The sequence below is a fragment of the Rutidosis leptorrhynchoides genome, chromosome 8 (genome assembly GCF_046630445.1).
Source record: "Rutidosis leptorrhynchoides isolate AG116_Rl617_1_P2 chromosome 8, CSIRO_AGI_Rlap_v1, whole genome shotgun sequence".
Taxonomy (NCBI): Eukaryota; Viridiplantae; Streptophyta; class Magnoliopsida; order Asterales; family Asteraceae; genus Rutidosis; species Rutidosis leptorrhynchoides.
In genome coordinates, this window is record NC_092340.1 from 79558172 (window position 1) to 79584596 (window position 26425).

Sequence of the window (26425 nt, forward strand, 5' to 3'; positions counted from 1 at the left end):
CTTTTATTTTTCGACATTTTTCGACGCGTTCTTTTTCTTTCTTATTTTTCGCCGCTCTAGATTTTAGGACATAAAATTTTCTATTTCTTTTCTAAAATTTCTTTAAACTTCAACGAAAAATTATTTTAAGCGGTTAAATTAATAGACATCCAAAATTTTCTGGTTCGTAGTAATAGTTGAATTTGTTAGTGGCTGAGTTGTGAGCTTCTGATTTAAAGGGTTCTGGCTCCCTGCTACATCTATTGGCTATTCGAAACGTGGATAAAATCAGAAAAGTCTATTAATTTGATAACTTATATAATTTTTATTTTTATAACTAATAGGATATTCAGTGAATGCATCGAGCAAAATGTTCACCACGTTTTGTACGTTCACCACCTGTAACTCGATCAAGGCATCTAGCAAATATTGTCGCCGTTGATTTTTCTTTAGAATCGTCATCCAGTCTACCAAGTATTCCAATTCAAATTTCCGATAATCCATTTTTTTGAACCCGACCTCACAATTGAGAATCCGGAGAATATTCAGGGACAATTCAGAGATCCTGAACCATTAATCTTTCCTCCGGAATCACCAATCATTCAAACAGAGATTGTCGAGGAACCAACCATTAAATCAGAATCCTATAGTGATTCAGATTCAACAAATTCAATCATGGAGAATCTGGAACCTCTAAGTATGGAAGATCGAATGAGAGCTAAACGCACTGGCCAAGGTCACGCAATTACTCAACCTAACATTAATGCCCCAGATTATGAAATCAAAGGACAAATCCTACACATGGTAACTAATCAATGCCAATTTAGTGGTGCACCGAAGGAAGATCCAAATGAACATCTTCGTACTTTTAATAGAATATGTACTTTATTCAAAATAAGAGAAGTGGAGGATGAACAGATATATCTCATGTTATTTCCCTGGACTTTAAAGGGAGAAGCCAAAGATTGGTTAGAATCATTACCTGAAGGGGCGATTGATACATGGGACGTTTTAGTTGAAAAATTTCTTAAACAATTCTTTCCAGCATCTAAAGCCGTAAGACTTCAAGGAGAAATTGTTACGTTCACGCAAAAGCCAAATGAAACACTATATGAAGCGTGGACAAGATTTGGAAAGTTATTGAGGGGATGTCCGCAACATGGTTTAGACACTTGTCAAATAGTACAAATATTCTACCAAGGATGCGACATCACTACAAGAAAAGACATAGATATAGCAGCTGGTGGTTCCATTATGAAGAAAACCGCAACTGATGCTTACAAAATTATTGATAACACTGCTTCCCACTCACATGAGTGGCATCAAGAAAAAGATATCGTTAGATCATTTAAAGCAGCTAGAGCCGATTCTAGCCATGACTTAGATTCCATTTCCGCAAAGATAGATGTTGTCGAGAGACGAATGGAAAAGATGACTAAGGATATTCACTCAATAAGAATTAGTTGTGAGCAGTGTGGAGGACCACATTTGACAAAAGATTGTCTCAGTATTGAACTAACAATGGAACAAAGAGAGAATGTTTCATACATAAACCAAAGGTCTGGAAATAATTATCAGAATAATTATCAACCGCCAAGACCAATCTACAATCAAAACCAGAATTATAACCGAAATGTTCCATACAACAACCAACAAGGTCCTAGTAATCAACAAGTATCTAAAAATACTTACAATCAGCAAAGACCTATTTTTCAAAATAAACCACCACAAACCGATGATAAAAAGCCAAATTTAGAAGACATGATGTCGAAGCTAGTTGAATCTCAAACTCAATTTTTCACATCTCAGAAACAAACCAATGAACAAAATGCACAAGCATTTAGAAATCAACAAGCTTCTATTCAAAATCTGGAGCAAGAAGTGAGCAACCTAGCAAGGTTGATAGGTGAAAGAAAACCGGGAAGTCTACCTAGTGATACTAATGCTAACTCCCAGAATGAAACAGCTAAAGCCATTACCACAAGAAGTGGTATTACACTTAAACCACCTGAAATACCTGTAATTTCTGATGAAGCTATTCCTAATCTACAAGAACCACAACCTGATCAAGATAAGGAAAAAGAACCGGTAGTTGAAAAGGTTAATGAAGATAACACAGTTAAGGCAAAACCTTATGTTAAACCATACCAACCACCACTTCCTTACCCTAGTAAAATGAGAAAATAAAGACTTGAAGCCGATCAATCTAAATTCTTGGATATGTTTAAACAGATAAATGTCAATCTTCCTTTCATTGATGTAATTTCAGGAATGCCTAGATATGCTAAATTTTTGAAAGATCTAATCACAAATAGAAAGAAAATGGAAGAACTCTCGGCTGTTACTATGAATGCTAATTGCTCTGCAGTACTATTGAATAAGATACCAGAAAAATTATCTGATCCAGGAAGTTTCACGATTCCATATTTTCTGGGTAGTCTTAGTTCAATAGAAGCATTGGCAGATTTAGGTGCTAGTATAAATTTAATGTCGTATTCACTATGCGCTAAACTAGACCTTGGAGAATTGAAACCAACACGAATAAGCATACAACTAGCCGATCGATCAGTAAAATATCCTAGAGGGATAATGGAGAACATGCTAGTTAAAGTTGGTACTTTAGTATTTCCAGTAGATTTTGTTATTCTGGATATGGAAGAAGATTCTCGAGTTCCTCTCATATTAGGAAGACCATTCTTAAACACAGCTAAAGCAATAATAGACGTGTTCGGTAAGAAACTGACCCTAATTATAGAGGACGAGAGTGTTACCTTTTCTGTTGATAGAGCAATGCAACAACCGCAATCTGCAGATGATACATGTTATTATATTCAAACTATAGATTCACATGCAGAATTGTTAGAAGAATTTCCAGAATTACAAGGAACAGGAAAATGTTCTTTAGGAGAAGGAACTGAACCAATTGATGAAACTGAAATGTTAGCTACACTCATGGCTAATGGATATGAACCAACAATAGAAGAAATTCAAATGCTAAAAGAAGAAGACAGATATCGATATAAATCATCGATAGAAGAACCACCGACATTAGAGTTAAAGCCACTTTCAAATCATTTGGAATATGCTTATTTACATTGTGAATCTGAATTACCTGTAATAATATCGTCTTCTCTTACTGAAAATGAAAAATCTAAACTCATTTCTATGTTAAAAGCTCATAAACCAGCTATTGCATGGAAGATTCATGATATTAAAGGAATAAGTCCTTCGTATTGCACACATAAAATCCTTATGGAAGAAGGTCATAAAACGTATGTGCAACGTCAACGAAGACTAAATCCTAATATGCAAGATGTTGTTAAAAAAGAAATTATTAAACTGCTTGATACAGGTTTAATTTATCCAATTTCTGATAGTCCATGGGTAAGCCCAGTTCAATGCGTACCTAAGAAGGGTGGCATGACTGTTATCACAAATGAGAAAAATGAGCTTATTCCTACTAGGACTGTAATAGGATGGCGTGTTTGTATTGATTATAGAAAATTAAATGACGCCACCAGAAAAGATCACTTTCCCTTACCTTTTATTGATCAAATGTTGAAAAGATTAGCTGGAAATAGTTACTATTGTTTTCTTGACGGTTTTTCTGGATATTTTCAAATTCCAATAGCACCCGAGGACCAAGAGAAAACCACGTTCACGTGCCCTTATGGTACTTTTGCTTACAAACGCATGCCATTTGGACTTTGCAACGCCCCTGCAAACCTTTCAAAGGTGCATGATGGCGATTTTTCACGACATGATAGAAGAATGCATGGAAGTTTTCATGAATGACTTTTCAGTCTTCGGTGATACATTTGAATCATGTCTAGTTAATATTGAACGAATGCTTATTAGATGCGAACAATCGAATCTAGTACTAATTGGGAGAAATGCCATTTCATGGTTAAAGAAGGCATCGTTCTTGGTCATAAAATTTCAAAGGAAGGAATTGAAGTGGATAGAGCTAAAGTAGATGTAATTGTTAAACTTCCACATCCCACCAATGTTAGAGGAGTTAGGAGTTTTCTAGGGCATGCCGGTTTTTACCGACGTTTCATAAAAGATTTTTCTAAAATTGCCACTCCTATGAATAAACTCCAAGAAAAGGATGCTCCATTCATCTTTTCAGATGAATGCATCAAATCTTTTAATATTCTTAAAGAGAAACTCACTAATGCGCCGATCATGATAACTCCAAATTGGAATCTACCGTTTGAACTAATGTGCGATGCAAGTGATTTTGCAATGGGAGCCGTTTTAGGACAAAGGATTGAAAAACGATTTCAACCTATTTATGACGCTAGTAAGACATTACAAGGAGCACAAACGAATTACACAACTACTGAAAAAGAACTCCTTGCTATTGTCTTTGCTTTCGACAAATTTCATTCATATCTCGTTCTAGCTAAAACGGTGGTCTATACCGACCATTCTGATCTTAGATACCTATTTTCGAAACAAGATGCCAAACCAAGATTAATCTGTTGGATTTTACTTTTACAAGAATTCGATATTGAAATCCGAGATAAAAAGGGAGCAGAAAATCTCGCCGCTGATCATATTTCTTGACTTGAAAATCCTGAATTAGAAGTTCTGAATGAATCGGCCATACAAGACAACTTTCCTGATGAATATCTATTGAAGATAGATTATAATGAAATTCCATGGTTTGCAGACTATGAAAACTACTTAGTATGTGGATTCCTTGAAAAAGGGTTGTCGTACCAAAAACGAAAGAAATTCTTTAGTGATATAAAACACTATTTTTGGGAAGATCCACATTTGTTTAAAAGTTGTCCCGATGGAATAATACGCCGATGTGTATTCGGAAATGAAGCCAGTCAAATCTTAAACCATTGTCACACAGGACCAACAGGAGGGCATTATGGGCCTCAACTCACAGCAAGAAAAGTTTACGATGCTGGATTCTATTGGCCTATAATTTTCAAAGACGCACACCTTCTTTGCAAATCCTGTGATGCTTGTCAAAGGGCCGAAAAAATAAGTCAACGTGATGAAATGCCACAAAATGTCATTCAAGTATGTGATGTATTTGACATTTTGGGTATTGTCTTTATGGGTCCATTTCTAAAATCTCATAATAATCTCTACATTCTCGTTGCCATTGATTATGTATCTAAATGGGCGGAAGCACAAGCTCTCCCAACTAACGATACACGAGTTGTAGTCAATTTTTTAAAATGTCTTTTTGCTAGGTTTGGAACACCGAAAGCTTTAATAAGTGATCGGGGTACTCATTTTTGTAATAATCAACTTGAGAAAGTTCTCAAAAGATATGGAGTAACTCATAAAATCTCCACTGCTTATCATCCACAAACAAGTGGACAAGTTGAAAATACCAACCGAGCTTTAAAACGTATTCGAGAGAAAACCGTAGGATCAAATCCGAAGGAATGGTCCATGAAATTGGAGGATGCACTCTGGGCTTTTAGAACAGCCTACAAAACTCCAATTGGAACCACACCTTTCAGACTCGTTTACGGAAAAGCATGTCATCTTCCAGTAGAAATTGAACACAAAGCATTTTGGGCTTTGAAGACATGTAATCTTGATTTACATGAAGCTGGACGTCTACGGTTAAGTCAATTAAACAAATTAGAAGAATTAAGACATGAAGCATACGAAAATTCGTTAATCTATAAGGAAAGAACGAAGAAATGGCTTGATAAAAGAATCAGAAGATCAAAAGAATTTAAAGAAGGAGACAGAGTTCTTCTTTTCAATTCACGATTCAAGCTATTTCCTGGAAAATTAAAATCAAGATGGTCTGGACCATTCATAGTTAAAAGAATTTTCCCGTACGGAACGGTAGAATTAATAAATTCAAATGGGATTGAATTTAAGGTTAATGGTCACAGAGTTAAACATTACATACATGATACATGGTCCGATGGAAGTTGACAATGAAGTCAATCATAATTTCACCACCCAAGAAAACCCTCAAAATGAAAACATAAATATGTTATCAACAACATGTGAAAAATCAAAATTGAAAAATAGGGAGGATTCAAATTGGAGTGATGAAGAAGAATTCTTATACAAACTTCTCATTCCAAGAAACGAAGAAAAATGTGAACAAGAAGTTCAAATAGAAGTGAAAGAACCAAGAAAAGAACACCCGAAAAAGGTTTACAAACCAACTCGACTTACTAAAGCAGGAGACCCGGGTGAATTTATCATTTCTTGCTTGCTTAATGATGGTGCTGTATATAATGGACTCGCAGATTTAGGAGCAAATGCAAATATTATGCCTCTTTCTTTATACAAAAGATTAGGTATGGGTAAATTAAAACCAACCAAAATAGGTGTTCAATCATTTGACCTAACCATTAAATACCCGATTGGAATAGCAAATAATTTACTTGTTAACGTGGGAAGTTTGACCTTTGTTACAAACTTCATAGTGATTAATATGGAGGAAAACCTTGATATTCCTCTAATTTTAGGTCGCCCATTTTGAGCAACCACCGAGGCATTCATTGATGTAAGAGAAGGTAGAATGACACTTAGGGATGGTGATACATCGATCACCTTTGTGAACCGAAAGTTTAGATCTCCACCAACCAAAACTGTTAAACCTATAAAAATGCATAAGTGTGGGGAAGAAGAAGAAACACTTAATGATGATCCGATCACAAAGAACCCCGTTGATGATAAGAAATTAGATGAACCCGTTTTTAACAGTTCAACGAAGAAACTTTATAAACGGATTCACGATGCTAAGATTAAGGGAAACTTTAAGTTATGTAACCGATTAATATCCAATTTATCACCAAAAGAAAAGGCAATGTTAGTTGAATTTGTGAAAGTTACGGAGAAAATCAACAAATGGATTGAAGTAAAAGTCAAAGATATTCAAGTTGTTGATGATCCAATTGAAAATAACGTTAATCACCATTTCAAATAAGTGTGGGGAGGTTCGAATCTTTTTAGGGTAATATGTATTTCTGTTAGAGTTAGATTTTCTGTTTTCGTGTAGTTCTCGAGAATGGAATCCGAATGGTCTTTCCCTAGCAGACCCTAAAGAACTAGTCTTCTCCCCCCATTCTGAATTTTTATTTTTTTTTAGGTTTTACGAGATGAAGACTTCCTGTGAATTAAACCATGGTCTAATGCTACACGCTTTGATCACTAAACGTAATAATGACACCCTTCCAAGTGAATTGGTATCATTAATCAGAGGTAAATTGGACGGAGTAAGAAAAGAATCTAGGAACGAAAATAATAAGTTACAGTTTGGTAAAGAAAAATCGAAATCCGCAGCGAAAAGAAAAGCACGACACCTTGAAAGATGTCACAAATGCGGAAAATGGTCACACGAAGGAAAATGTTCGACGAATCAGACATATTCCAATACCAAATTCGTTACTTTATGCAGAGATGGACCGTTCATATGTTTCGAAGAAAAAACGTTGAATGCTCGAGGTTACGTTAATGTAGCTACTGAAAACCAATTAGTCCAACTATCTTATGAGTGGGCTAAAGCAGGTCACTAAGAATTCTATTTCACATGTAAGTATGTACAATTTTTATTTTTATTGCTTTGAACCTTTTGATAATAAACGTTAAATTGTTCGCTATAAAGTATTAAATTGATATTCAATAAAATTAGGTTTTGCGACCGAAATTATTGATGTCATACAAAAATTTATTACATCACTGCGAAATTTACCGTTTATTCTTAAGGTATAAATATCTTTAATCAATCAAACCAAAATATTTCAGAAATTCGTCAGGAGTAAAACTAGGTAAAATAGCCGAAATTACTTTACCGAAAAGAGGGGCGTATATTTTTGATAATATTTGATTGATTAAAGTAGGATAAAAGACCAAAAAGATTTTTAATTTTATTTTTACCATATTTTTAAAATTAATATTTAAATATTAAATTATTATTGTAAATTTTTTAAAATCAATATATTTAAATTTGTAAATATTTGAAAAATTAATATTTTTAATATAAGTTTGTATGTATAAAAACAAAAAATATAATTTAAGTTTGGTGTGAATTTTTAATATGAATTTTTAATTTTATGCATTTTAAATTTAAGTTTGGTGTGAATTTAAAAACAAAAATTTACTTTATTTCGTTAAGTTAAAAATATGATTTTTAAAAATTTGTCGTGAGTTGAAAACTAGGTCGTTGAACCGAAATTGCTCTACCCAAGGGAGGGACGAGAACTTTTATTATCATTATTTTTAGCCTTATTGAATTAAAGTATGCCAAAAATATTAAAAAACCCAAAAATCTTTGCTTTTAAAACAACGCTTTAAAATGACGAAATTTTAAAATTTTGTCGAGGGATGGACTAGGACAACGATCCGAAACGCCCTTATCCTAAAAAGAAACAAAATTTAAATTTTTAATTAATTATATGTTTTATTAAGTTTAAGGTTTTTATAAAATAAAAAAAAAAAAATTCTGCACTCGCGGTACTATGTGGGTACCCACTACCGCACTCGCGGAGGTCTGGAATCCCAGACCAAATAAACTGGTCGAACAGACTAGTTTCCACACACCCATATTTTTTTTCTGCGAAAAACCCACAAAAATCACTCCCAAAATCGCGATTTTTCACCGATAAACATCAAATTTGTTACTAAAATCATGTTGAGAAGGATGCTACCAAGAAGGTACTCAAGAAAATCGGTAATTTCTACATCTAAACACCCTTTAATTCGAATTATTAGTGTTCTTGAACAAAAATATACCTAATTTGATTTTGATGATTTCAAGTGTAATTGTGCTTAAATTGATTGTATATTATGCTTGTATAACCTAGATTGATGCTATTTAACATGATTAGAAGCCTTAAACTTCAAATTTTGAGTAATCTAGGGTTTGTGTTCTTGAGCAAAATTGGGACTTTTTGATATAAACGGGTTATGGCCAAATTTTGTTGTTAGTTTATACTAAATTGAGTAGTATAACATGTTTAGGTTGCTAAATGATCAAAACTTTGATCCTAAACATGATTTTCAAGAATTAAAGTGGACTTTTTGAGTCAAAAATGCATGAACTCAATTTAATTGATATGAATGCCAATTAGAACTTGTTTAATTGCTAGTAATGATTATTTTGACATGTTATTTGAGATAAAAGCTAAAACATTGTATACATTCTCATATATGTTCATTTGTAAAAGTGTAGAATTGTTAATATTATGAAAATGTGTATAAAGTTTAATATAAATTAAACATGTCATTGTAATTGTTTTGATTTATGATTTTGCTAACACTAATGCATATTTGGATGCACAAAAATTGTGTTTAATGTGTTTTGCAGACTGAAATGGGTGAATCTTCATCCGCATCTCAGGCTCACAATGCTCCTCCTGAGAATGCAGCAGAACAGGAGATTAATAACCTATATAGACAAGATCTACAGCATTAATACATACCATATTCAAATATAGAATTGGCAGATTTACATCTTAATTTAAGGTTTGATCGACATTGGATAGATTATCCAAAATATCAGAGGAACTTGCACACCCTTCAGTCTAATATTGTTGAAGTACCTAGAGTCATAGATTGGGAACCATTAGAAACAGTTGGATTGGTCTGTTCAATCAGAGAATTACTTACACAAATGTATGGTAATTCTACTTTTACTAATTGGGAACATTTGTTTAATATACGTAGGCGTGTATATAGAGAATGGTGTGTGGAGTTATTGTGTAGTATTGAAATAAATGATCGGGTTTCTACCTTAACCGATCGTAGTTTTATTAGATTTTTATTAGGAGGTGTGATGCGCCATATGTCTCTACTAGACATGGCTCAGGCTTTGTGTATATATACGCCTGAGGAACTAGCATCTACTGATTGTCAAAGGTTGATAGTTGAGGGTAGGAGGGTTGATGAGAATTTTGATATGAATGGTGTATGGAGTAGAATGACTAGGCATACCCGATTTCGTAGGGGGAATAACTCTTATATTGATATTGATAGAGCTGAGCTAAGAGTAATCCATAGGTTCTTAGCAAATTCGATTACACAATGAGGTAAGAACAAAGAGAAAGTAAATGAGAATGATTTATTTTATCTCATGTGTATTCGAGACCCACAGAGCGCTGTGAGTATACCTTATTGTGTGGGTTATTATTTATCAGCTATAGTTAAGAGTATACGGCCTAATGGTATAATAGGAGGTGGTATCTTTGTTACCCTAATTGCTGAGTATCTTGGTGTCGATAGAAATCGGGGGGGGGGGGATTAATAATTGCAGCACCGGAACCCCGTGATACAATTGGTTTGAAAGTATATCATGGTGCTAAGGTTTTAAAGAAAAAACATAACGCTGCAGCACCATATGATGGCTCGCACCCACAGGTCAAAAGAGATCAGCAACAAGGTAACGTGGGAGGGGGGAATGAGATGACAGAAATGCAACTTTTTATGGCTCATCATGAGTATGAAATGGCTAGACAACGAGCATTTCAAGATTGGCAGTATCATCAAAACCAAATCATGAGTCATCGTGCACACATAAATGCAACTTACATTGCGACTCCAATGCCCGTATTTCCTCCCTGGACTATACAGACCCGACCACCGTACCCTACATATGACCCAGCTTAAGCATTCTACAGTACATACGGCTATGAATGGGATCCCTACTGGCACCATCCTTATCAACCTTGATTTTCTTTTACTTTTATTTTTATTTATTTGGTAACTTGTAATTTTATACTTTTAATATTTCTTTTGATACTTTAATAGTTTTTATAATTTTCTAACTTTTCTTATTAGATTTTTAATAATTCTTGAATGTGGGGTGATATACCCAACTTCAAAAATATTTATATATATGTTTGTAGTTTATCTCGTGTACAAAACAGGGTTAAACAGCGCATTTTCAAATACTGGCATTAAGTTCAGCAAAAGCAACTAATTTTGACGACAAGAAGCAAAATATATGTAAAATAACAACTGCAGGAATGAACAAATGATGTGCACCATTTATCATTCAGCAAACAAACGCCAATATGTTTGGAAACTTTGGTAAAATTTAATCATTTTTCTATGCTAATCACCCTCAATAATTTAAATTGTTACTGATTTCTTGCAAATGAGGGCATTGCAAGATCTTAAGTTTGGGAAGGGGTTAAATTCTTTCGGATTTTAAAATTTTTTGACTTATACACTTGGTTACCATTAGAAATACTAGTAACGCAGTAGTTGTATTAGAATCTTGTGCTCTCTGATAATAAAGAACAGCCCTAGTCTTATATACTGACTACCCAATTCTAGTAAAATTTTACAAAATTTTCAATTAAATGAACTCAAAATCATGTTTATACATATTTATGAACGATAAAACTAGGTGTTAACACCGAAATTATTGTTACCTCGGAAAGGACATAAATTGAGAAACAAACCAAAATGTTAGAATTCATTTAAAATGGAATAGAGAACAATAAAAAGGCAAAGAAAGGAAAATAAAAGCCAAGTGTGGGAAAAATTTACCAAGTTATTTAAAACATATATCACATATTTTTGTACAAATAACTGAAGATGCTTTTGCTTTAGACTAAACTAATCAGTTTCACCCGATTTACTGTAATATATTTGAAAGAAAGATGGAGCTACACGATGAATCAATTCCATCGTTAAAAGGAAGTAAAGTCTTCTGAAAAAGACACACGCTTCTTGATTTAGGTCATGAAGTTGTCGTCCAGACCAGTTGTAGGTTGACGAAAAATCTAGAAAAGTCATCACTAAAATCAGCAGGAAATCCACGGACCTCAGCATCAAACAGGGTCGCCAAGTGGTCAGACTTATCCTAACCATGAGAGGATCTGTCTTGTAAAATGGGGAGAACGCCGTACAAATTAGCTTGATAAGACTAATGAATCAGACCTTAAAGATCAAAAATCAGCTTTTAAGACTGATATTACTCAATCCTTGAGATTGACCTTAAAGATTGAGAATTACAAACTCATGGAATTCAATAATATCTAAACTCGAGCTTGAACGAGAAAATATTTTGATCAAATTACAAACCGATTTGTTTTCTGAAAACCCATTTTTAATACGTTCATTACCATTGAACGTAAAATCCTAGAAATTTACCTGGAATTCATTAGGTCACCTGAACCAAATCGGGTGTCAACCGTAAGAACGGTGGTTGCATAGCATGGTCAAAGACAGGACCTTGTGCCAGACCGGAAAATTATAAGGGTGAGCTTTACTATTGCTCCTACAAAGGATAGTAATTGCATCCGACACGTTATAGACCATAAATAAAAGCATGTCAGGGGACATTGCCTAAACAGTTGCTTGTTCAACGCTTTCCTTTACAACCGGACGGTAGTTTACCGAAAAGTAATATACGGAGCAAGTATACTGGACGTGTTGCTTTCCCAATACAAGGTTAGCAAGTGGGTGACACAAAACCATAAGTTTTGAGCTAAAATTTTCAAAAATGAAACCCACCAAACCCACAAAAATAATTTGCAAACACCGGTGAAGGGTTATTCCGAAAAATTTATCTAGGGTAAAAGCTAGATTTTATTTTCAAAAGATCAAATGTTTTCATAAAGATCCAATTTCCTTAAAGGATCTAAATTTTTATAGTCATGTGGGACTGTAAACCACATCGTTACTACCATTGTTTATACTGCCGTATAGAAATCACTGATGTACAAAGTGTGAAGAATAAAGAAGTGATTCTAGTAGTTTTATTTCAAGACTATATTGCTTGAGGACAAGCAACGCTCAAGTGTGGGAATATTTGATAATGCTAAAAACGAACATATATTTAATAGCATTATCCCTCAAGAAAGACAAGCTTTTAGTTGCAACTGTTCTATTTACAAGTGATATTCGTTTAAATAATAAAAGGTGAAGACAAAAGACAGATTCAACGAATTAAAGACGCAAACGACCAAAAAGCTCAAAAGTACAAAGTACAATCAAAGTGGTTCAAATTATTGATGAGAAACATCTCGAAATTACAAGAGTACAAGACGCGAAACGCAAAATACAAGATATTAAATTGTACGCAAGGACGTTCGAAAATCCGGAACCGGGACCTGAGTCAACTTTCAACGCGCGACGCAACGGAGCTAAAATTACAAATCAACTATACACATAAATATGATATAATATATAAATAATTCTTAAAATTATATATATATATTATATTTATATTTTAAATTCGTCGGAAAGCTAGGATCCAAAGTGTGTGAGCTGGAATCCAGTGCTCCGCACTCGTGGAGATTTAAAGGCAAACAAATCCGCACTCCCGGAGGCAACAGTATCCAGATGGGGCCTATAAAAGGCAATGCATTTTGCTGAATTCGATCATCTTTTTCTCTTCTCATTCATACGTAAATATGTATATATTTATATTATAATTTTATTTTTAATTTTAATTCTAATAATAAGGGTATGTTAGCGAATGTTGTAAGTGTGTAAGTCAAAATTCTGTCCGTGTAACGCTACACTATTTTTAATCACTGTAAGTTATGGTTAATGTTATTTTTATATTAATGTCTCGTAGCTAAGTTATTATTATGCTTATTTAAGCCGAAGTAATCGTGATGTTGGGCTAAATATTAAAATTGGATAATTGGGCTTTGGACCATAATTGGGGTTTGGACAAAAGAACGACACTTGTGGAAATTAGACTATGGGCTATTAATGGGCTTTATATTAACTAAATGATACCTCGTTAATTTAATATATAGACTTATAATTTGACGTATTTATATATAACCATATACGCTTGACTGGGTACGGTGGGCGGGATATCTATAAATACCAATAATTGTTCATTTTACCGGACACGGAACTGGATTAATAGTTAATAGACTTGTTGAAACAGGGGTGGATTACATTCAAGGGTAATTGGTGTAATTGTTAACAAAGTAGTAAAACCTTAGTTTACACGCAGTCGATAACCTGGTGTATTCATTAAACAAAGTATTAAGACCTTGTTACAATTCGAATCCCCAATTAGTTGGAATATTTGACTTCGAGAATAAGAATAATTTGACGAAGACTTTCGCACTTTATGATTATGACTGATGGACTATTATGGACAAATCCGTATGGACATATCAAATAATCCAGGACAAAGGACAATTAACTCATGGGAATAAACTAAAAATCAACACGTCAAACATCATGATTATGGAAGTTTAAATAAGCATAATTCTTTTATTTCATATTTAATTGCACTTTTAATTATCGCACTTTTATTTATTGTCATTGTATTTAATTGCACTTTTAATTATCACACTTTTATTTATTGTCATTGTATTTAATTGCACTTTTAATTATCATACTTTTTAATTATCACAATTTTATTTTATCGCACTTTTATTTATCGCAATTTCATTATCGTTATTTACTTTACGCTTTAAATTAAGTTATATTTTTTTTTTTTTATATTTTACATTAGGTTTTACTGCGACTAAAGTTTTAAAATTGACAAACCGGTCATTAAACGGTAAAAAACTCCCTTTTATAATAATAATATTACTTATATATATTTATATTTTTATAAGATTAAAACTAATATAGCGTTAAACTTGTTACAACTATTCCACCGTTCCAGAGATCGAAACATTACTTCACGCAACCAGGGAGGAGTACCCCTCGGATTACACGCTCACTAAAGTTGATCCTTGGAGGAGGAGATATGTGAGGATTTGTCGGAATAACCGCACCCTGAGCTCACCCTAATTAGCCACGTACATCATATGAACACTAGAAGGATATTCAGTTTCCGCAAGTTGACTTGTATCCCATACGCTTTCATGACCATCACTTATCTCTTTCATTCTTCACCACTACTCGACGATCTAACGACACTTCTGGACTTGGGTCCCTAACCCTCTTAGACATTGGAGAAGTCGGGAAGGTATCTCCTTTCGCAAGGTCATAGTGTCTTCTACTGATGCTCAGCCATACCCAAAGACTTGGGACTCGCTTCAAAACACATCATGTTACTACTTGTTACACGTACGACTCGACACGAGACCCAGATCGAATTTCTAGAAAGGAACCTAACGACGTTACCTGAACCCGTGCATTTCGAAGAAATTTCGGGACATTTAGACATTGATGCATGACCTACGGAACCTACGCACCCACACCGACAAACTGCGAGATTAATTATGTAAATTTTGTTTTGTGATAGCATAGATAAAGCGCCGTTAGATGAAATTGAGTAGAACTTGAAGTGATCACGTTACATTGACCATATGAAGTGATATTGGAATGAACGTACGATTTAGTATTATATAATGACGCAGGCCAGCGTGATTATATTGAAGTAAATCATGCAGAAGTCCCAATGTTACTATATAAGGAATATGAAGCGATTCAAAGGAAATTTTGATAGGAACCACTTGAGTATACGCATTATGGTCTGTTGTTAGAGGTAGGGAAAGAATAACCACTTAGCCCAGATACTGTACAAGAAAGGCCTTGATTGCAGAATTGATAACCCGAAAATTGTTATAGATATCGACACCCTGGACACTTAAGGAAAAAGGCCTCATATAGGAAAAACTTTAAACTTACTTGCGGTAAAGCAATCGTTATGGAGACTTGCATGGATCCTGATTTTTGTTAGGGTACATTTCGTCACAACGTTTTATTGTCTCGAAGTTGTTTAATACTAGAACGATGGAAACCTTATATATAAGAACCTTAGTATTATGACTAATAAACCATTAACAACCATGAGAATTAAGTATTCTATAGGACAAGCTAATGGTAAACTGGCAGAGATAGAGGAATAAATTGAGGTAGTACCTTAAAATTAACAGGTGGGTCATTTGGAGATGACCCCATGTCAACAAAACTTGAAAGTTTTAAAGTAGTAGCGGAAAGGATTAGTCACCTATGCACAAGCAGGTGTTATTTGAGAAGATTGATAGAACTTTTCACGGTAGTATAATAAGATTTGGTTGGAATGGAATTTAGGATTTACCTAATACTCATCAAGTTAGGAAGCTTTGATGTAATAGTTTGGACGTACTGGATTTCAAGGATGAAAGCGAAAGTTATGTATAGTAAGAAGATTATTCGTATACCCCGCGAGAATGGTGAGCCAAAAGCCACCTGGGTTACTTCAACAACCCGAAATCCCACAATGAAAGTGGGAAGGAATAACAATGGATTTCATCATGAAGCTACTGAAAACGATAGGCGGTTAGGACATCATCTGGGTTATTATTGACCATCTCACCAAATCTGCTCACTTTCTAGCCAGGAGAGGAACCGATACAATGGACAAACTTGCACAACGATACATAAAGGAAATTGTATCCCGTCACTTCAGCGATTCAGATTCTATATTAAAGACTACCCAAGAATCTTATTTGATACTCATTCTTACGCGACTCTAAATCCTCACTTATTCCAAGAGATTCCTTATTCGATGATAACCACACCATCACCCTTCTTACTTTGACCGTAGTCATACCAGTTCGAAATTTCCAAAATCAATGGGTAGTTAATTCCCATCCTCATACTCCCCCTTTCGTATCTCACTTATAAGCAACAATTTCTCACTTAAGCATTTTTGGTCAAAGGACTTATGCCCTACTAATAGTCATCAACCACATTTAAATTCAAAAGTTTTCATTACCTCAAATATCACCCGAAATTTTCAAAAATCTTTTACTCAATCCTCATCAAATAACCTTCGAAATATGAAAATTTTGTTTGCCAAAATTTTACACACACTATTTTACCGTGCGATCCTCTCAAAGTTTTATAAAAATAAATTATTTTATTGTCATTCGTACAAATTTTAGAAGCCGTATATGTTATATATAATAAAGTAAATGATTACTTACTTTTGACTAGTACATGTGAAATTTTACTTTCACTTTTACAAATAAATTATTTTAATCAAAAGACATTTTACTTGGAGTAGCCTATATTTACTAAGAACTTCGTTTCTTTTCTTACATTGTCACTTTAAACGATTTCTATAAAAATTTTCGTTGCTTGTCCGTATCCAAGTCACCGTAAAGACTTTAAAACCGTCGAAATCAAGAGATTCATGTGTATGTGATGAAGGCACTTACTACCACGTCATGCAAGGCCTTCGGGAATCCACTAACACTTAAACCCTTCAAAATTATTGCGTTACCCCATGGATCTTATTCGCCACACCTGTTGGAACAATGCTCTTTCTTACATAACTCTAAGCCCTGACTTATTCCAAGAAACTCTTATTTAGTGATATTAACACCATCAGTATTTTGACTTTATTATTAGTCATAACCTGTTTGGCATTTTGCAAAGTCAAGAAGCGATTAACTTCTCGTCCTCATGCTCTATCCTTTATACCTCACCTCTTAGCAATGGCTTCGCACGTGAACATTTTTGGCCCAAAGACTTATATCCTAATAATTATCAAAACTACATTTAATTCATTAGTTTTCATTACCTAGTAACTTGTCACCCGATGATTTAAAGATTTTCCACTCAATCTTTTTCAAATCGCAACCTCTGAAATACGAAAAGCTATGTTTATCAAAATTTTTACACGTTGATTTTTACACGTTGATTTTTCGTGAGGGATTTATGGACAAATGAAAGTAATAAAATTATTCTGTCACTTATGCAATTTACAAAATTATATATGTATGTATATAATTAAGTTAATAAATTTACCTTTTCTTATTTTGGTTAGTACATACTAAGTTATATCTTCAAACTATTTAAAAATCGCTCCTTTATCGAGTTATTCAACTTAAGTCAAATAGTTTTGTGCAAAATGGTATACGTTGTACCTACTTCTAAACTTACCAGGAACTTTGTTCCGTTTATGCTGTCGCATCAAACGTTTAAGGGTTTTTCAAAACTTCCTTGGTTGATTTTATTAAAGGTTTTCGTATTAGACTACACCGTGTATGGATCACACTTCTTCTCGCCCTCCATTAGGGATGAAGCTTACCATTAAGATCTTTGTTAAAAACTCTTGAGCCACTTTGGATGGCAGTTTTATAAAAATTGTTAGAAAATCTTTGCACCCATAAAATGCTCCTTTTAAGGTTAGACATGAAAAAACACGGGCCAATAAATCAGTTTTCTGAGGTACACTCAGTGGTCACCCTATTGTAGGAAAGGCACTTGGTGGGTTTCTGTTCTCAATACTTCACGGCAAATCGCAACACCCTCGTAAACCTCATCTCTATGAATCTGTATGTAGAGGTACAAGAAATCATTTTTGAGATTCTTTTCACTTAGAGTAAACCATTCTTTATGACCAAGGGTTCACGTATCTTCTCATCCGCATATCCCCTTAAGTACACGGATAAATTCAGAACGAACCGCTCGAAGAGTTCACTCTCGTTCAAAGATCACACTTTTCTTGCGACTTTCTTTCGAAAATGTAATATAAGATACTTTGAGAACCTATGAATTTTTTATCCCTTTGGGAGGGGACTGCTTAAAACATTTACAACACTGATGTGGATACTCTATATATTTCTTCCTTCGTTGGTTGCAACTATCTGTTGTCCTAATTAATGTTAACCCTAACTTCAACATGTAACTGAAAGGATGAAGTTATGTGACGGAACTGTGCTTTCATTTAATCCAAGAATAAGTTCACCTGCCAGAATGGTAAAATGGGTGATACCCTTCATTTTTCGTTCAGACCGTCCTGAAGACACTATAAATAATTATGGCTTGCAAGTCCGATTGCTCACTTTCAGCTAAAATTTCGATTCACTTATTCAAATGAAACGTTCTTAAATATCGGGTTCTTTATGCCTAAGGCCTCCTTCCGAAATCAAGGGGTTAGTAAAATTCGTGGCTAACACTATCCAGACATCAAATCGTATGGTTGTGATCACCATGTTTTCCATTCTACCTGTCAGCTTTGTATTGCAACATAAGCGCTCAATGTTTTAGATGAGTTTAGAAACATTCATGATTCATTTCATTCATCCAGCTTACTGAAGATGCCTGTAAGGCAAAAAAACCATCTTTCCTTTTGTGGAGATATATTCAGATGACATACTCATGTTAATCAGAAACGAAATCAATTTTTTGATCTCTTAGGACAAGAGACTTAATTAATGGCATATACCTATTCTTACTTTCATACGCCGAAGTACCTTTCATGGTAAATAACTCACTTCTAAGCCCACGAGTCTCACGGAACCTTGATACGCTCCTTCTTATCCAAATACGGTACCATTGCTGGTCACTCCTCAAAATTTCGGGATGAAATTTACTTTAACAGGTGGGTAATGTAACGACCCGGCTTTTTTGACTTACTTTTGTGCTTTGTGCTTTCACAAAACTACGTATTTATGCGTACTGAGCTAGCTTATGCTCTGGGATCTTTAATCATGATTAATTACTTTCGTTAATATCTTACAACGTGCTATTAAGTGTGTAATCACTTAACTTGATCCCCGAATGCTTTTACGACCGTTGGTGTCACTTATCATTTTAAACGAGATACGTACTTGGTACACGTTAAACTTTTATCGTAATTAGAATATTATGACTGCGTAAACTTTATTGTTATTTACTATAACAATTACTTGGCTTAAGGGCTTATTTAATTAAGCTTAATGATTACTAATGCTTACTAGTTACCTTAATGGACTTAACACCTTAATTGACTTTCCATGTCCCGACTTGTCTTTTCGACACTCTCTTTTCACGAATAATATTTCGAATATTATTTACGTACATAATTAATTATTATTAAGTATTTTTAATTGACTAATGTAAGTAGTTAATTTCTTGGGCTTTTTACTAAATTGTTACTTACTTATACTTGGGCTTATATTTTTGAACTTGGAAGCCCACCCTACTTTTCTTAATGGACTACTTGTAAGCCCATTTTTATGTTAATGAATCATTAATGTTAAGCAAGGTTAATTAGTTTAATGAGGAGACAAAAAAATGCAAGCATGCTTACACCTCTTTCCCATGCATTTAACTTATACACTTTCCTAGCAAACAACATCTTCGCATACTTGAAAGCACCATTGTTGACTTCCCTTTTGGACACTCCTTGGCCGTGGCCTTTTGATGGGTGGGAGGGAGTTCTTTTTTTTGTTTTATTTTTGTTACTTATGTGCTAGTATCATCTCATTTTACACACACTTCATTTCATACACTCTTTCACTCTTTTCTCTCATCTTTTCTCTCTAAAATTGTAAGTAACATGTTTACTTTTTCTTTCTTCTTTTCCTTTAAAAATCATCAAGTTCATCATTTTATTTGTTACTTGATGTTTGTTGTTGCTAAAGATCAAGTTATCTAGCTTGTATCTTCATGTAATCTTGTTACTTCCATCCTTTGTTTGATGAGAAGTCAAGAACAAGAATCTAAACTTTTTAGTTTATGGTTCTACACTTGAAGTATTATATAGATCTAAAGTTCATAAGCTTTAAGATCCTACTTGTGTTCATGTTTTGTAGACTTAAAGTTTACTTTTCTAAGATCCAAACTTTGATTTGAATCTTCTTAAGTAGGAAACAAATATGAACATAATACTTGTAACTTTAGTTTATTTCTTCTTTTTATTTATTTAAAGTTGTGATGTTGTTAATTTGGTCAAGTATTACTAGTTAATCTTGATCTCATATTTCTTGAAACTACTTTGTAAGTTCAAGAACATGAAAGTAAAACTTTTTAATTATAACTTTATACACTCATGTTAGATCTAGACTTTTGAGTCTAAGATCTTCAAGATCTAACTAAGAACTAAGTTCTAAAACTTAAGATCTTGTCTATTTAAGTTTACTTTCAAGTTTATAGCTTAATATTACTATTAGAACTCATGTATATGTCGGATCTAAGATCTTGATGTAACTTTGGTTCATCAAACTACTTACAACCCTTAAATGAGTTGTGCTACATATCTTAGACTTACACTAGTGTTATTATGGTCAAAACTTGGTAAAGATAATGCAAACACATCAACGAGTTGTACACTTGAAGCTATAATCATCAAGGATGAGAACCGTGATGAGCATCAAGCACCAAGAACCCATCGAAACACTTAACTTACTGTTTTCTGGGTCTAACCAGACCACCTGGGCTACTGAAAAGTTGATTTTCAGCTAGTTTGGTTTTAGTAGATGATTTTCTGTTTAGGCCTCATCTTAATCCGAGTTACGGTTTAGGAGTTATGGCCTTCCAAAAGTCACTACACCCTATTAACGTTGTGCTGAAATTTCTGACCTACTCGCACTCAAACCGTCACCAAGGTCAAATGAAGACGAGTTTGGTTCTGGAATTTGGATATCAACTAGGGGACTCATATACGGATCCATGGCCACTGGTCTCACCTCATTTTAGTTTGTATAGAGGCCGTGGCGACTGAACGAAGTCAGCCTTTGTTTTAAACTCTATTCTTGATTGAAACTTACTTTACCCTTTTTGTTTAATGATGAATGATGATGACACTTAACCTAATTTACATACTTTTAAACCTTTGGGAACGATTTACTAACTTAGTAACTTTTGACTTAGGTTGAGGACCTTTCGGACCAACCACTTGCTTACTTATCCCGCGTATCGACTTTACTACTTTCCACTGTGAGTTATAGCATCCCTTTTTACTTTAACTATTTTGGGACTGAGAATACTTGCGCATTTTACGTTTTACATACTAGGCACGAGTACTTAAACTTTATATATGTGTGGGTTATACAACGGCATAAACTATCCCCTTAGCTCGGTAACGTTTAGTCATTGGTCTTTGAACCGGTGAACGCGAATCTTAGATATGGATCCATAGGGTTTGACATCCCCACTCGGGCTAGTCGCGCTAGTATTTAACGAGTGTTTAATACTTCGTAAACATACGCACTCGCCAAGTGTACTATTAGGGGATGATATACGTTAAGTTAGTTACCAAGTGCCCACGGTTAAACATATACTTTATCATACTGATTTGAATTACTGATTTAAACTGCTGGTTGAAGCACTGAAATCTCGTGGCCTACATTACATTACTGATTACAAATAGACTATAGCTCACCAACATTCGTGTTGACTTTTTAAGCATGTATTTCTCAGGTGCTTAGACGTTGTTGCTTCCGCTGTTAGACTTGCTGTCTTGGTGATACAGACTTAATGTGTTAGACTTCCGCTGTATTACTTAGAGATGTCTCAATCATGGAACTTTTATTTTGCATTCGTAACTTACGTTATTTTCAAACAATGGCTTGTAACGACCTTTGGGTCACGTACTTATGTTTATGCTTCTCTTCGTAGGAAGCACGTTATCTTTTGTAAAACGCTATATTTTCATGATTGCTAAACTGGTTTTCAAACAGCATATAGTGTTTGACCTTGTAATGATCCTGTTGTTGATGAATTGTACACGATGGTTTTGTACGGGGCATCACACGTTTGGCAGGCCGTTTGGCTTGCTTGATTCCCTGGATCGTAACTTGATTTCTTGTCTTTCACCGTTTTCGCTCTAGAATCTTCGTTTTAGCTCCATTCTCTTGATTCTTTTTGCACCGCCTTCGTAATTACTTGTTCTTCAATTCTAACCGACGAAGTGGGTATTTTGCCGATAAAGTTCGAATCTTTCTTGTTTTTGGGCCTTAATACCGGGGTGAAAACGTGACTTTTTAACCGATATCATGGACACAAGTAAAATTTAAAAATTTATAATAAAGTGTAGTTCCTATCACCACCACAAGCTACAAAAGATAAAACTTACCAAACAATGTAAAAATAATGCACGTGCACTATAAGTTTTTTTTCGAACAGTTAAAATTTTATTAAAAAACTAGCAAGGAGCTAGTAAATAATATAATACAATGAGTTATATGGGATTACAAAGCCAAGAGTTCCAAGTAGGAGCCAATTTGCTCCTACTTTTAACCCATGAAAACGAAAATAATCTAATAAGATCAAATAACTCATCTTTTCTAACACGATTAGAGGCAAATAGAATATCATTTCTAAGCCTCCATAGCCACCAAAGGGTGGCCAAAACTATGCACAAGAGCCTGATGTTCGAAGCAGAAGTAGTAGACCTTGAGTGAATCTAAGTGAACAAATCAACCAAGGAGGAAAAATTCAGCCATTGTGGATCCATCCATGTTCGAACCCGATTCCATAAAGCGTATGCAACTTCACAATTAAGAAAAGTATGGTCTCTAGTTTCCGGATTAACATGACAAATTGGACAAACAATCGTATCTAATTTCATGCCCCGTGCTAAAATATTAATCCTTGAAGGTAACCTATCCAAATATAATCTCCATAAGAAAACATTTACCTTAATGGGAATGTGTTTAAACCACCATGTGTCCTGATCACCCGATGGTAATCGAAGGTTGTCGAGAAACATTCGCGTATCTTTAACCGAGAAGCAACCATCTTCATTTAACCTCCATACCCACTTATCATCTTCGCTAGCAAGAGAAACCAAGCTTAGCTCAGCAAGTAATTCATCTAAATGAGCTATACATGGTGGTGTACGTGTCCAGGCCCAATACGGCCCGGAAATTCTATCGTGAACAGAGCATTCTGGATCAGATTCAAGTCTGAATAGACGATTATACCTCGCTTCTAGTGTTTCGGGACCAATCCACAGATCTTTCCAAAATCTCGTGTTATGACCGTCGCCAATTTTTCGAATGAGAAGAGGCGCTGAACCCAACTCTTGACATGATCGATAATTAGAAACAATAGCGTGCCACAGTCCCTTTGTTTTACAACCCCGATTGTCAAGACCAAGTTTTTCACCATGAATTGCCTTTAACAATTGAACCCATGTAGAACCCACTGAATGGGTAGCTCGCCATATCCATTTTAGGAGAAGAGACTTGTTGAAAGCCACCAGGCTGCCAACATTTAATCCCCCATTCTCGAAGGATGCCATAATTGTTTTCCAATTAATCCAATGGATCTTTTTCGAATAAACTTCTGAGCCCCAAAAAAAAGATGCACGAAGGCTTTCAATAATATTAAGAACCGTAGTTGGAGCTCGAAACAGGGAAAAATAATACGATCCAACACTTCCCAACACAGAGTTAATTAATGTTAGTCTACCACCAATAGAAAGAAGTTTGGCCGACCATGAAGATAATTGTTCCTTAAATTTATCTATAAGCGGAGACCAAGAAATAATACGGTTCATGTTAGCTCCAAGATTAAAACCAAGGAATTTGAAAGGTGTGAAGGCTGCGTTACACCCGGTTCTAGCAGCCATAGCAACAATGTCATCATTAGAAACCCCAATACCAATCAGATTAGACTTATGTAGGTTTATTTTAAGTCCCGATTCAGTATAGTACTAGTTAAGGATCAAAAGTATAGCACCAAGTTCTGAATCTTTCCACTCAGACACAATGGCCACATCATCAGCGAATAGGAAATGAGAGACATTGATATGGCCAATGTTGACACCATGAAATATATTATCGTTGATAGCTCTACTAAAATCTTGGTGGAGGCCTTCCATGACAATAATGAACAAATAGGGAGATAGTGGATCACCTTGACGAAGACCGCACTTAATGGAGAATTCGGAAGTAGGACTACCATTTATCAGAATAGAAGACCGAGCCGACTGTAAACAAGCTCGAATCCAAGTTCTCCATTTATGACCGAAACCAAGTTGAGAAAGAGCAAAGTCTAAGAAATTCCAACTAACCGAGTCAAAATCCTTTTCAAAATCCACTTTGAAGATCAAAAGATTCTTTTTCTTCTTGTTAAACCAATCAATTAACTCACTTAGCAATAATGCCCATCGAGAATTTGACGAGTACGAACGAATGCTGATTGCTCAATGCTAACGACATGACTGATAACCAAAGCTAACCGATTTGCTAGGATCTTTGCTATAATCTTGTATTGCGACCCAATCAAGGAAATAGGACGAAAATCTTTGATCACAACTGGATTAGCAATTTTAGGCACCAACGTGATGAAAGAAGAGTTCGATCCATTAGGAAGAGAACCTAAAATAAAAAAGTCATTAACAAAAGTGAAAATGTCATCTTTAAGGTAGTCCCAATACTTCTTAAAGAAGAAGAAAGGGAATCCGTCTGGCCCAGGTGCCTTGTCACAACCACAAGCCCAAACAGCGGACTTTAATTCATCCATAGTAATGCAGCTTTCTGTAAATACCCATCCTAATCCATCTGGACGAATACATTACATTTGGTTACATCGCGAGGTACTTGACCTCTATATGATACATTTTATAAACGTTGCATTCGTTTTTAAAAGATAAACTTTCATTACAATGAAAGTTGACAGGTATGCATACCATTTCATAATATTCAACTATAAATGACCTAATCTGTCATTTACTTAATAATAATCTTTATTGAACTTAACGACTTGAATGCAACGTCTTTTGAAATATGTCATGAATGACTCTAGGTAATATCTTTAAAACGAACAAATGCACAGCGAAAGATTTCTTTTATACCTGAGAATAAACATGCGTTAAAGTGTCAACCAAAAGGTTGGTGAGTTCATAAGTTTATCGTAAACAATAAAATTCATCATTTTGATAGACCACAAGATTCAAATACAGTACACCTATCTCGTGTACGAAACCATTTTTCATAATGCTTAGCAGAGTAGGTTCGTATCCTTTTCTCCCCCGTAGGTTGCCTCACGATTTTTAATAACCGTACACATATCTCGTACACAAAATATAATACACATAACATGTGTATAAAAATCATTCTCTCGATACATAACATTCACTTTGCATTCATTGCTTGGCTTGGTAACCGACCTTAACATATAATGCACATCAATAATATCCCCAAAACAGAACATCTCGTCGGTATAAATATATAAACTTTGAAGTACTAAACACCACGCTCACTAGCTCTTTCGTCTAGTAACATTCTGGATGGGGGTGTTAAACCCGGTAGCTACATTTAGGATTCGCGTGAATTAGGGCCATACCCGTTTCTAATTCTTAGGTTACCAAGCAATAATAATCAGGGGAAAAATATTCACATCAATTGGTGGCAATTATCATGTCCACATAATTCAATAATAATCCACAGAACTTTTGTCTGCATAATAATTCATTCGAGGAATGTTTTACTTGTGTCTACCTCATCAAACATTTATAAAAGCATTTCATGTATTCGCAGTTCAAATATATATTTCAAAAGCATTTAATAAAGCAGTTGTAAAAACAACGCATGTATTCCCAGTCCCAAAAATGTAAAGAGTAAAAGGGAGCAAATGAACTCACCCTACAATATTTTGTAGTAAAAATATTCATACGACGAAACAGAACAATGCAAGGTTGACCTTGAATTCACGAACCTATATCATTTGTATATTTATTAATATACATGTAATCGTAATCGAGCAAGTTTATATATATTATTATTAATAATATACTTGTTATATTATATGTTATAAAGATATAGATAGTTTAATATATTTAATTTATATATCTTATATAACTATT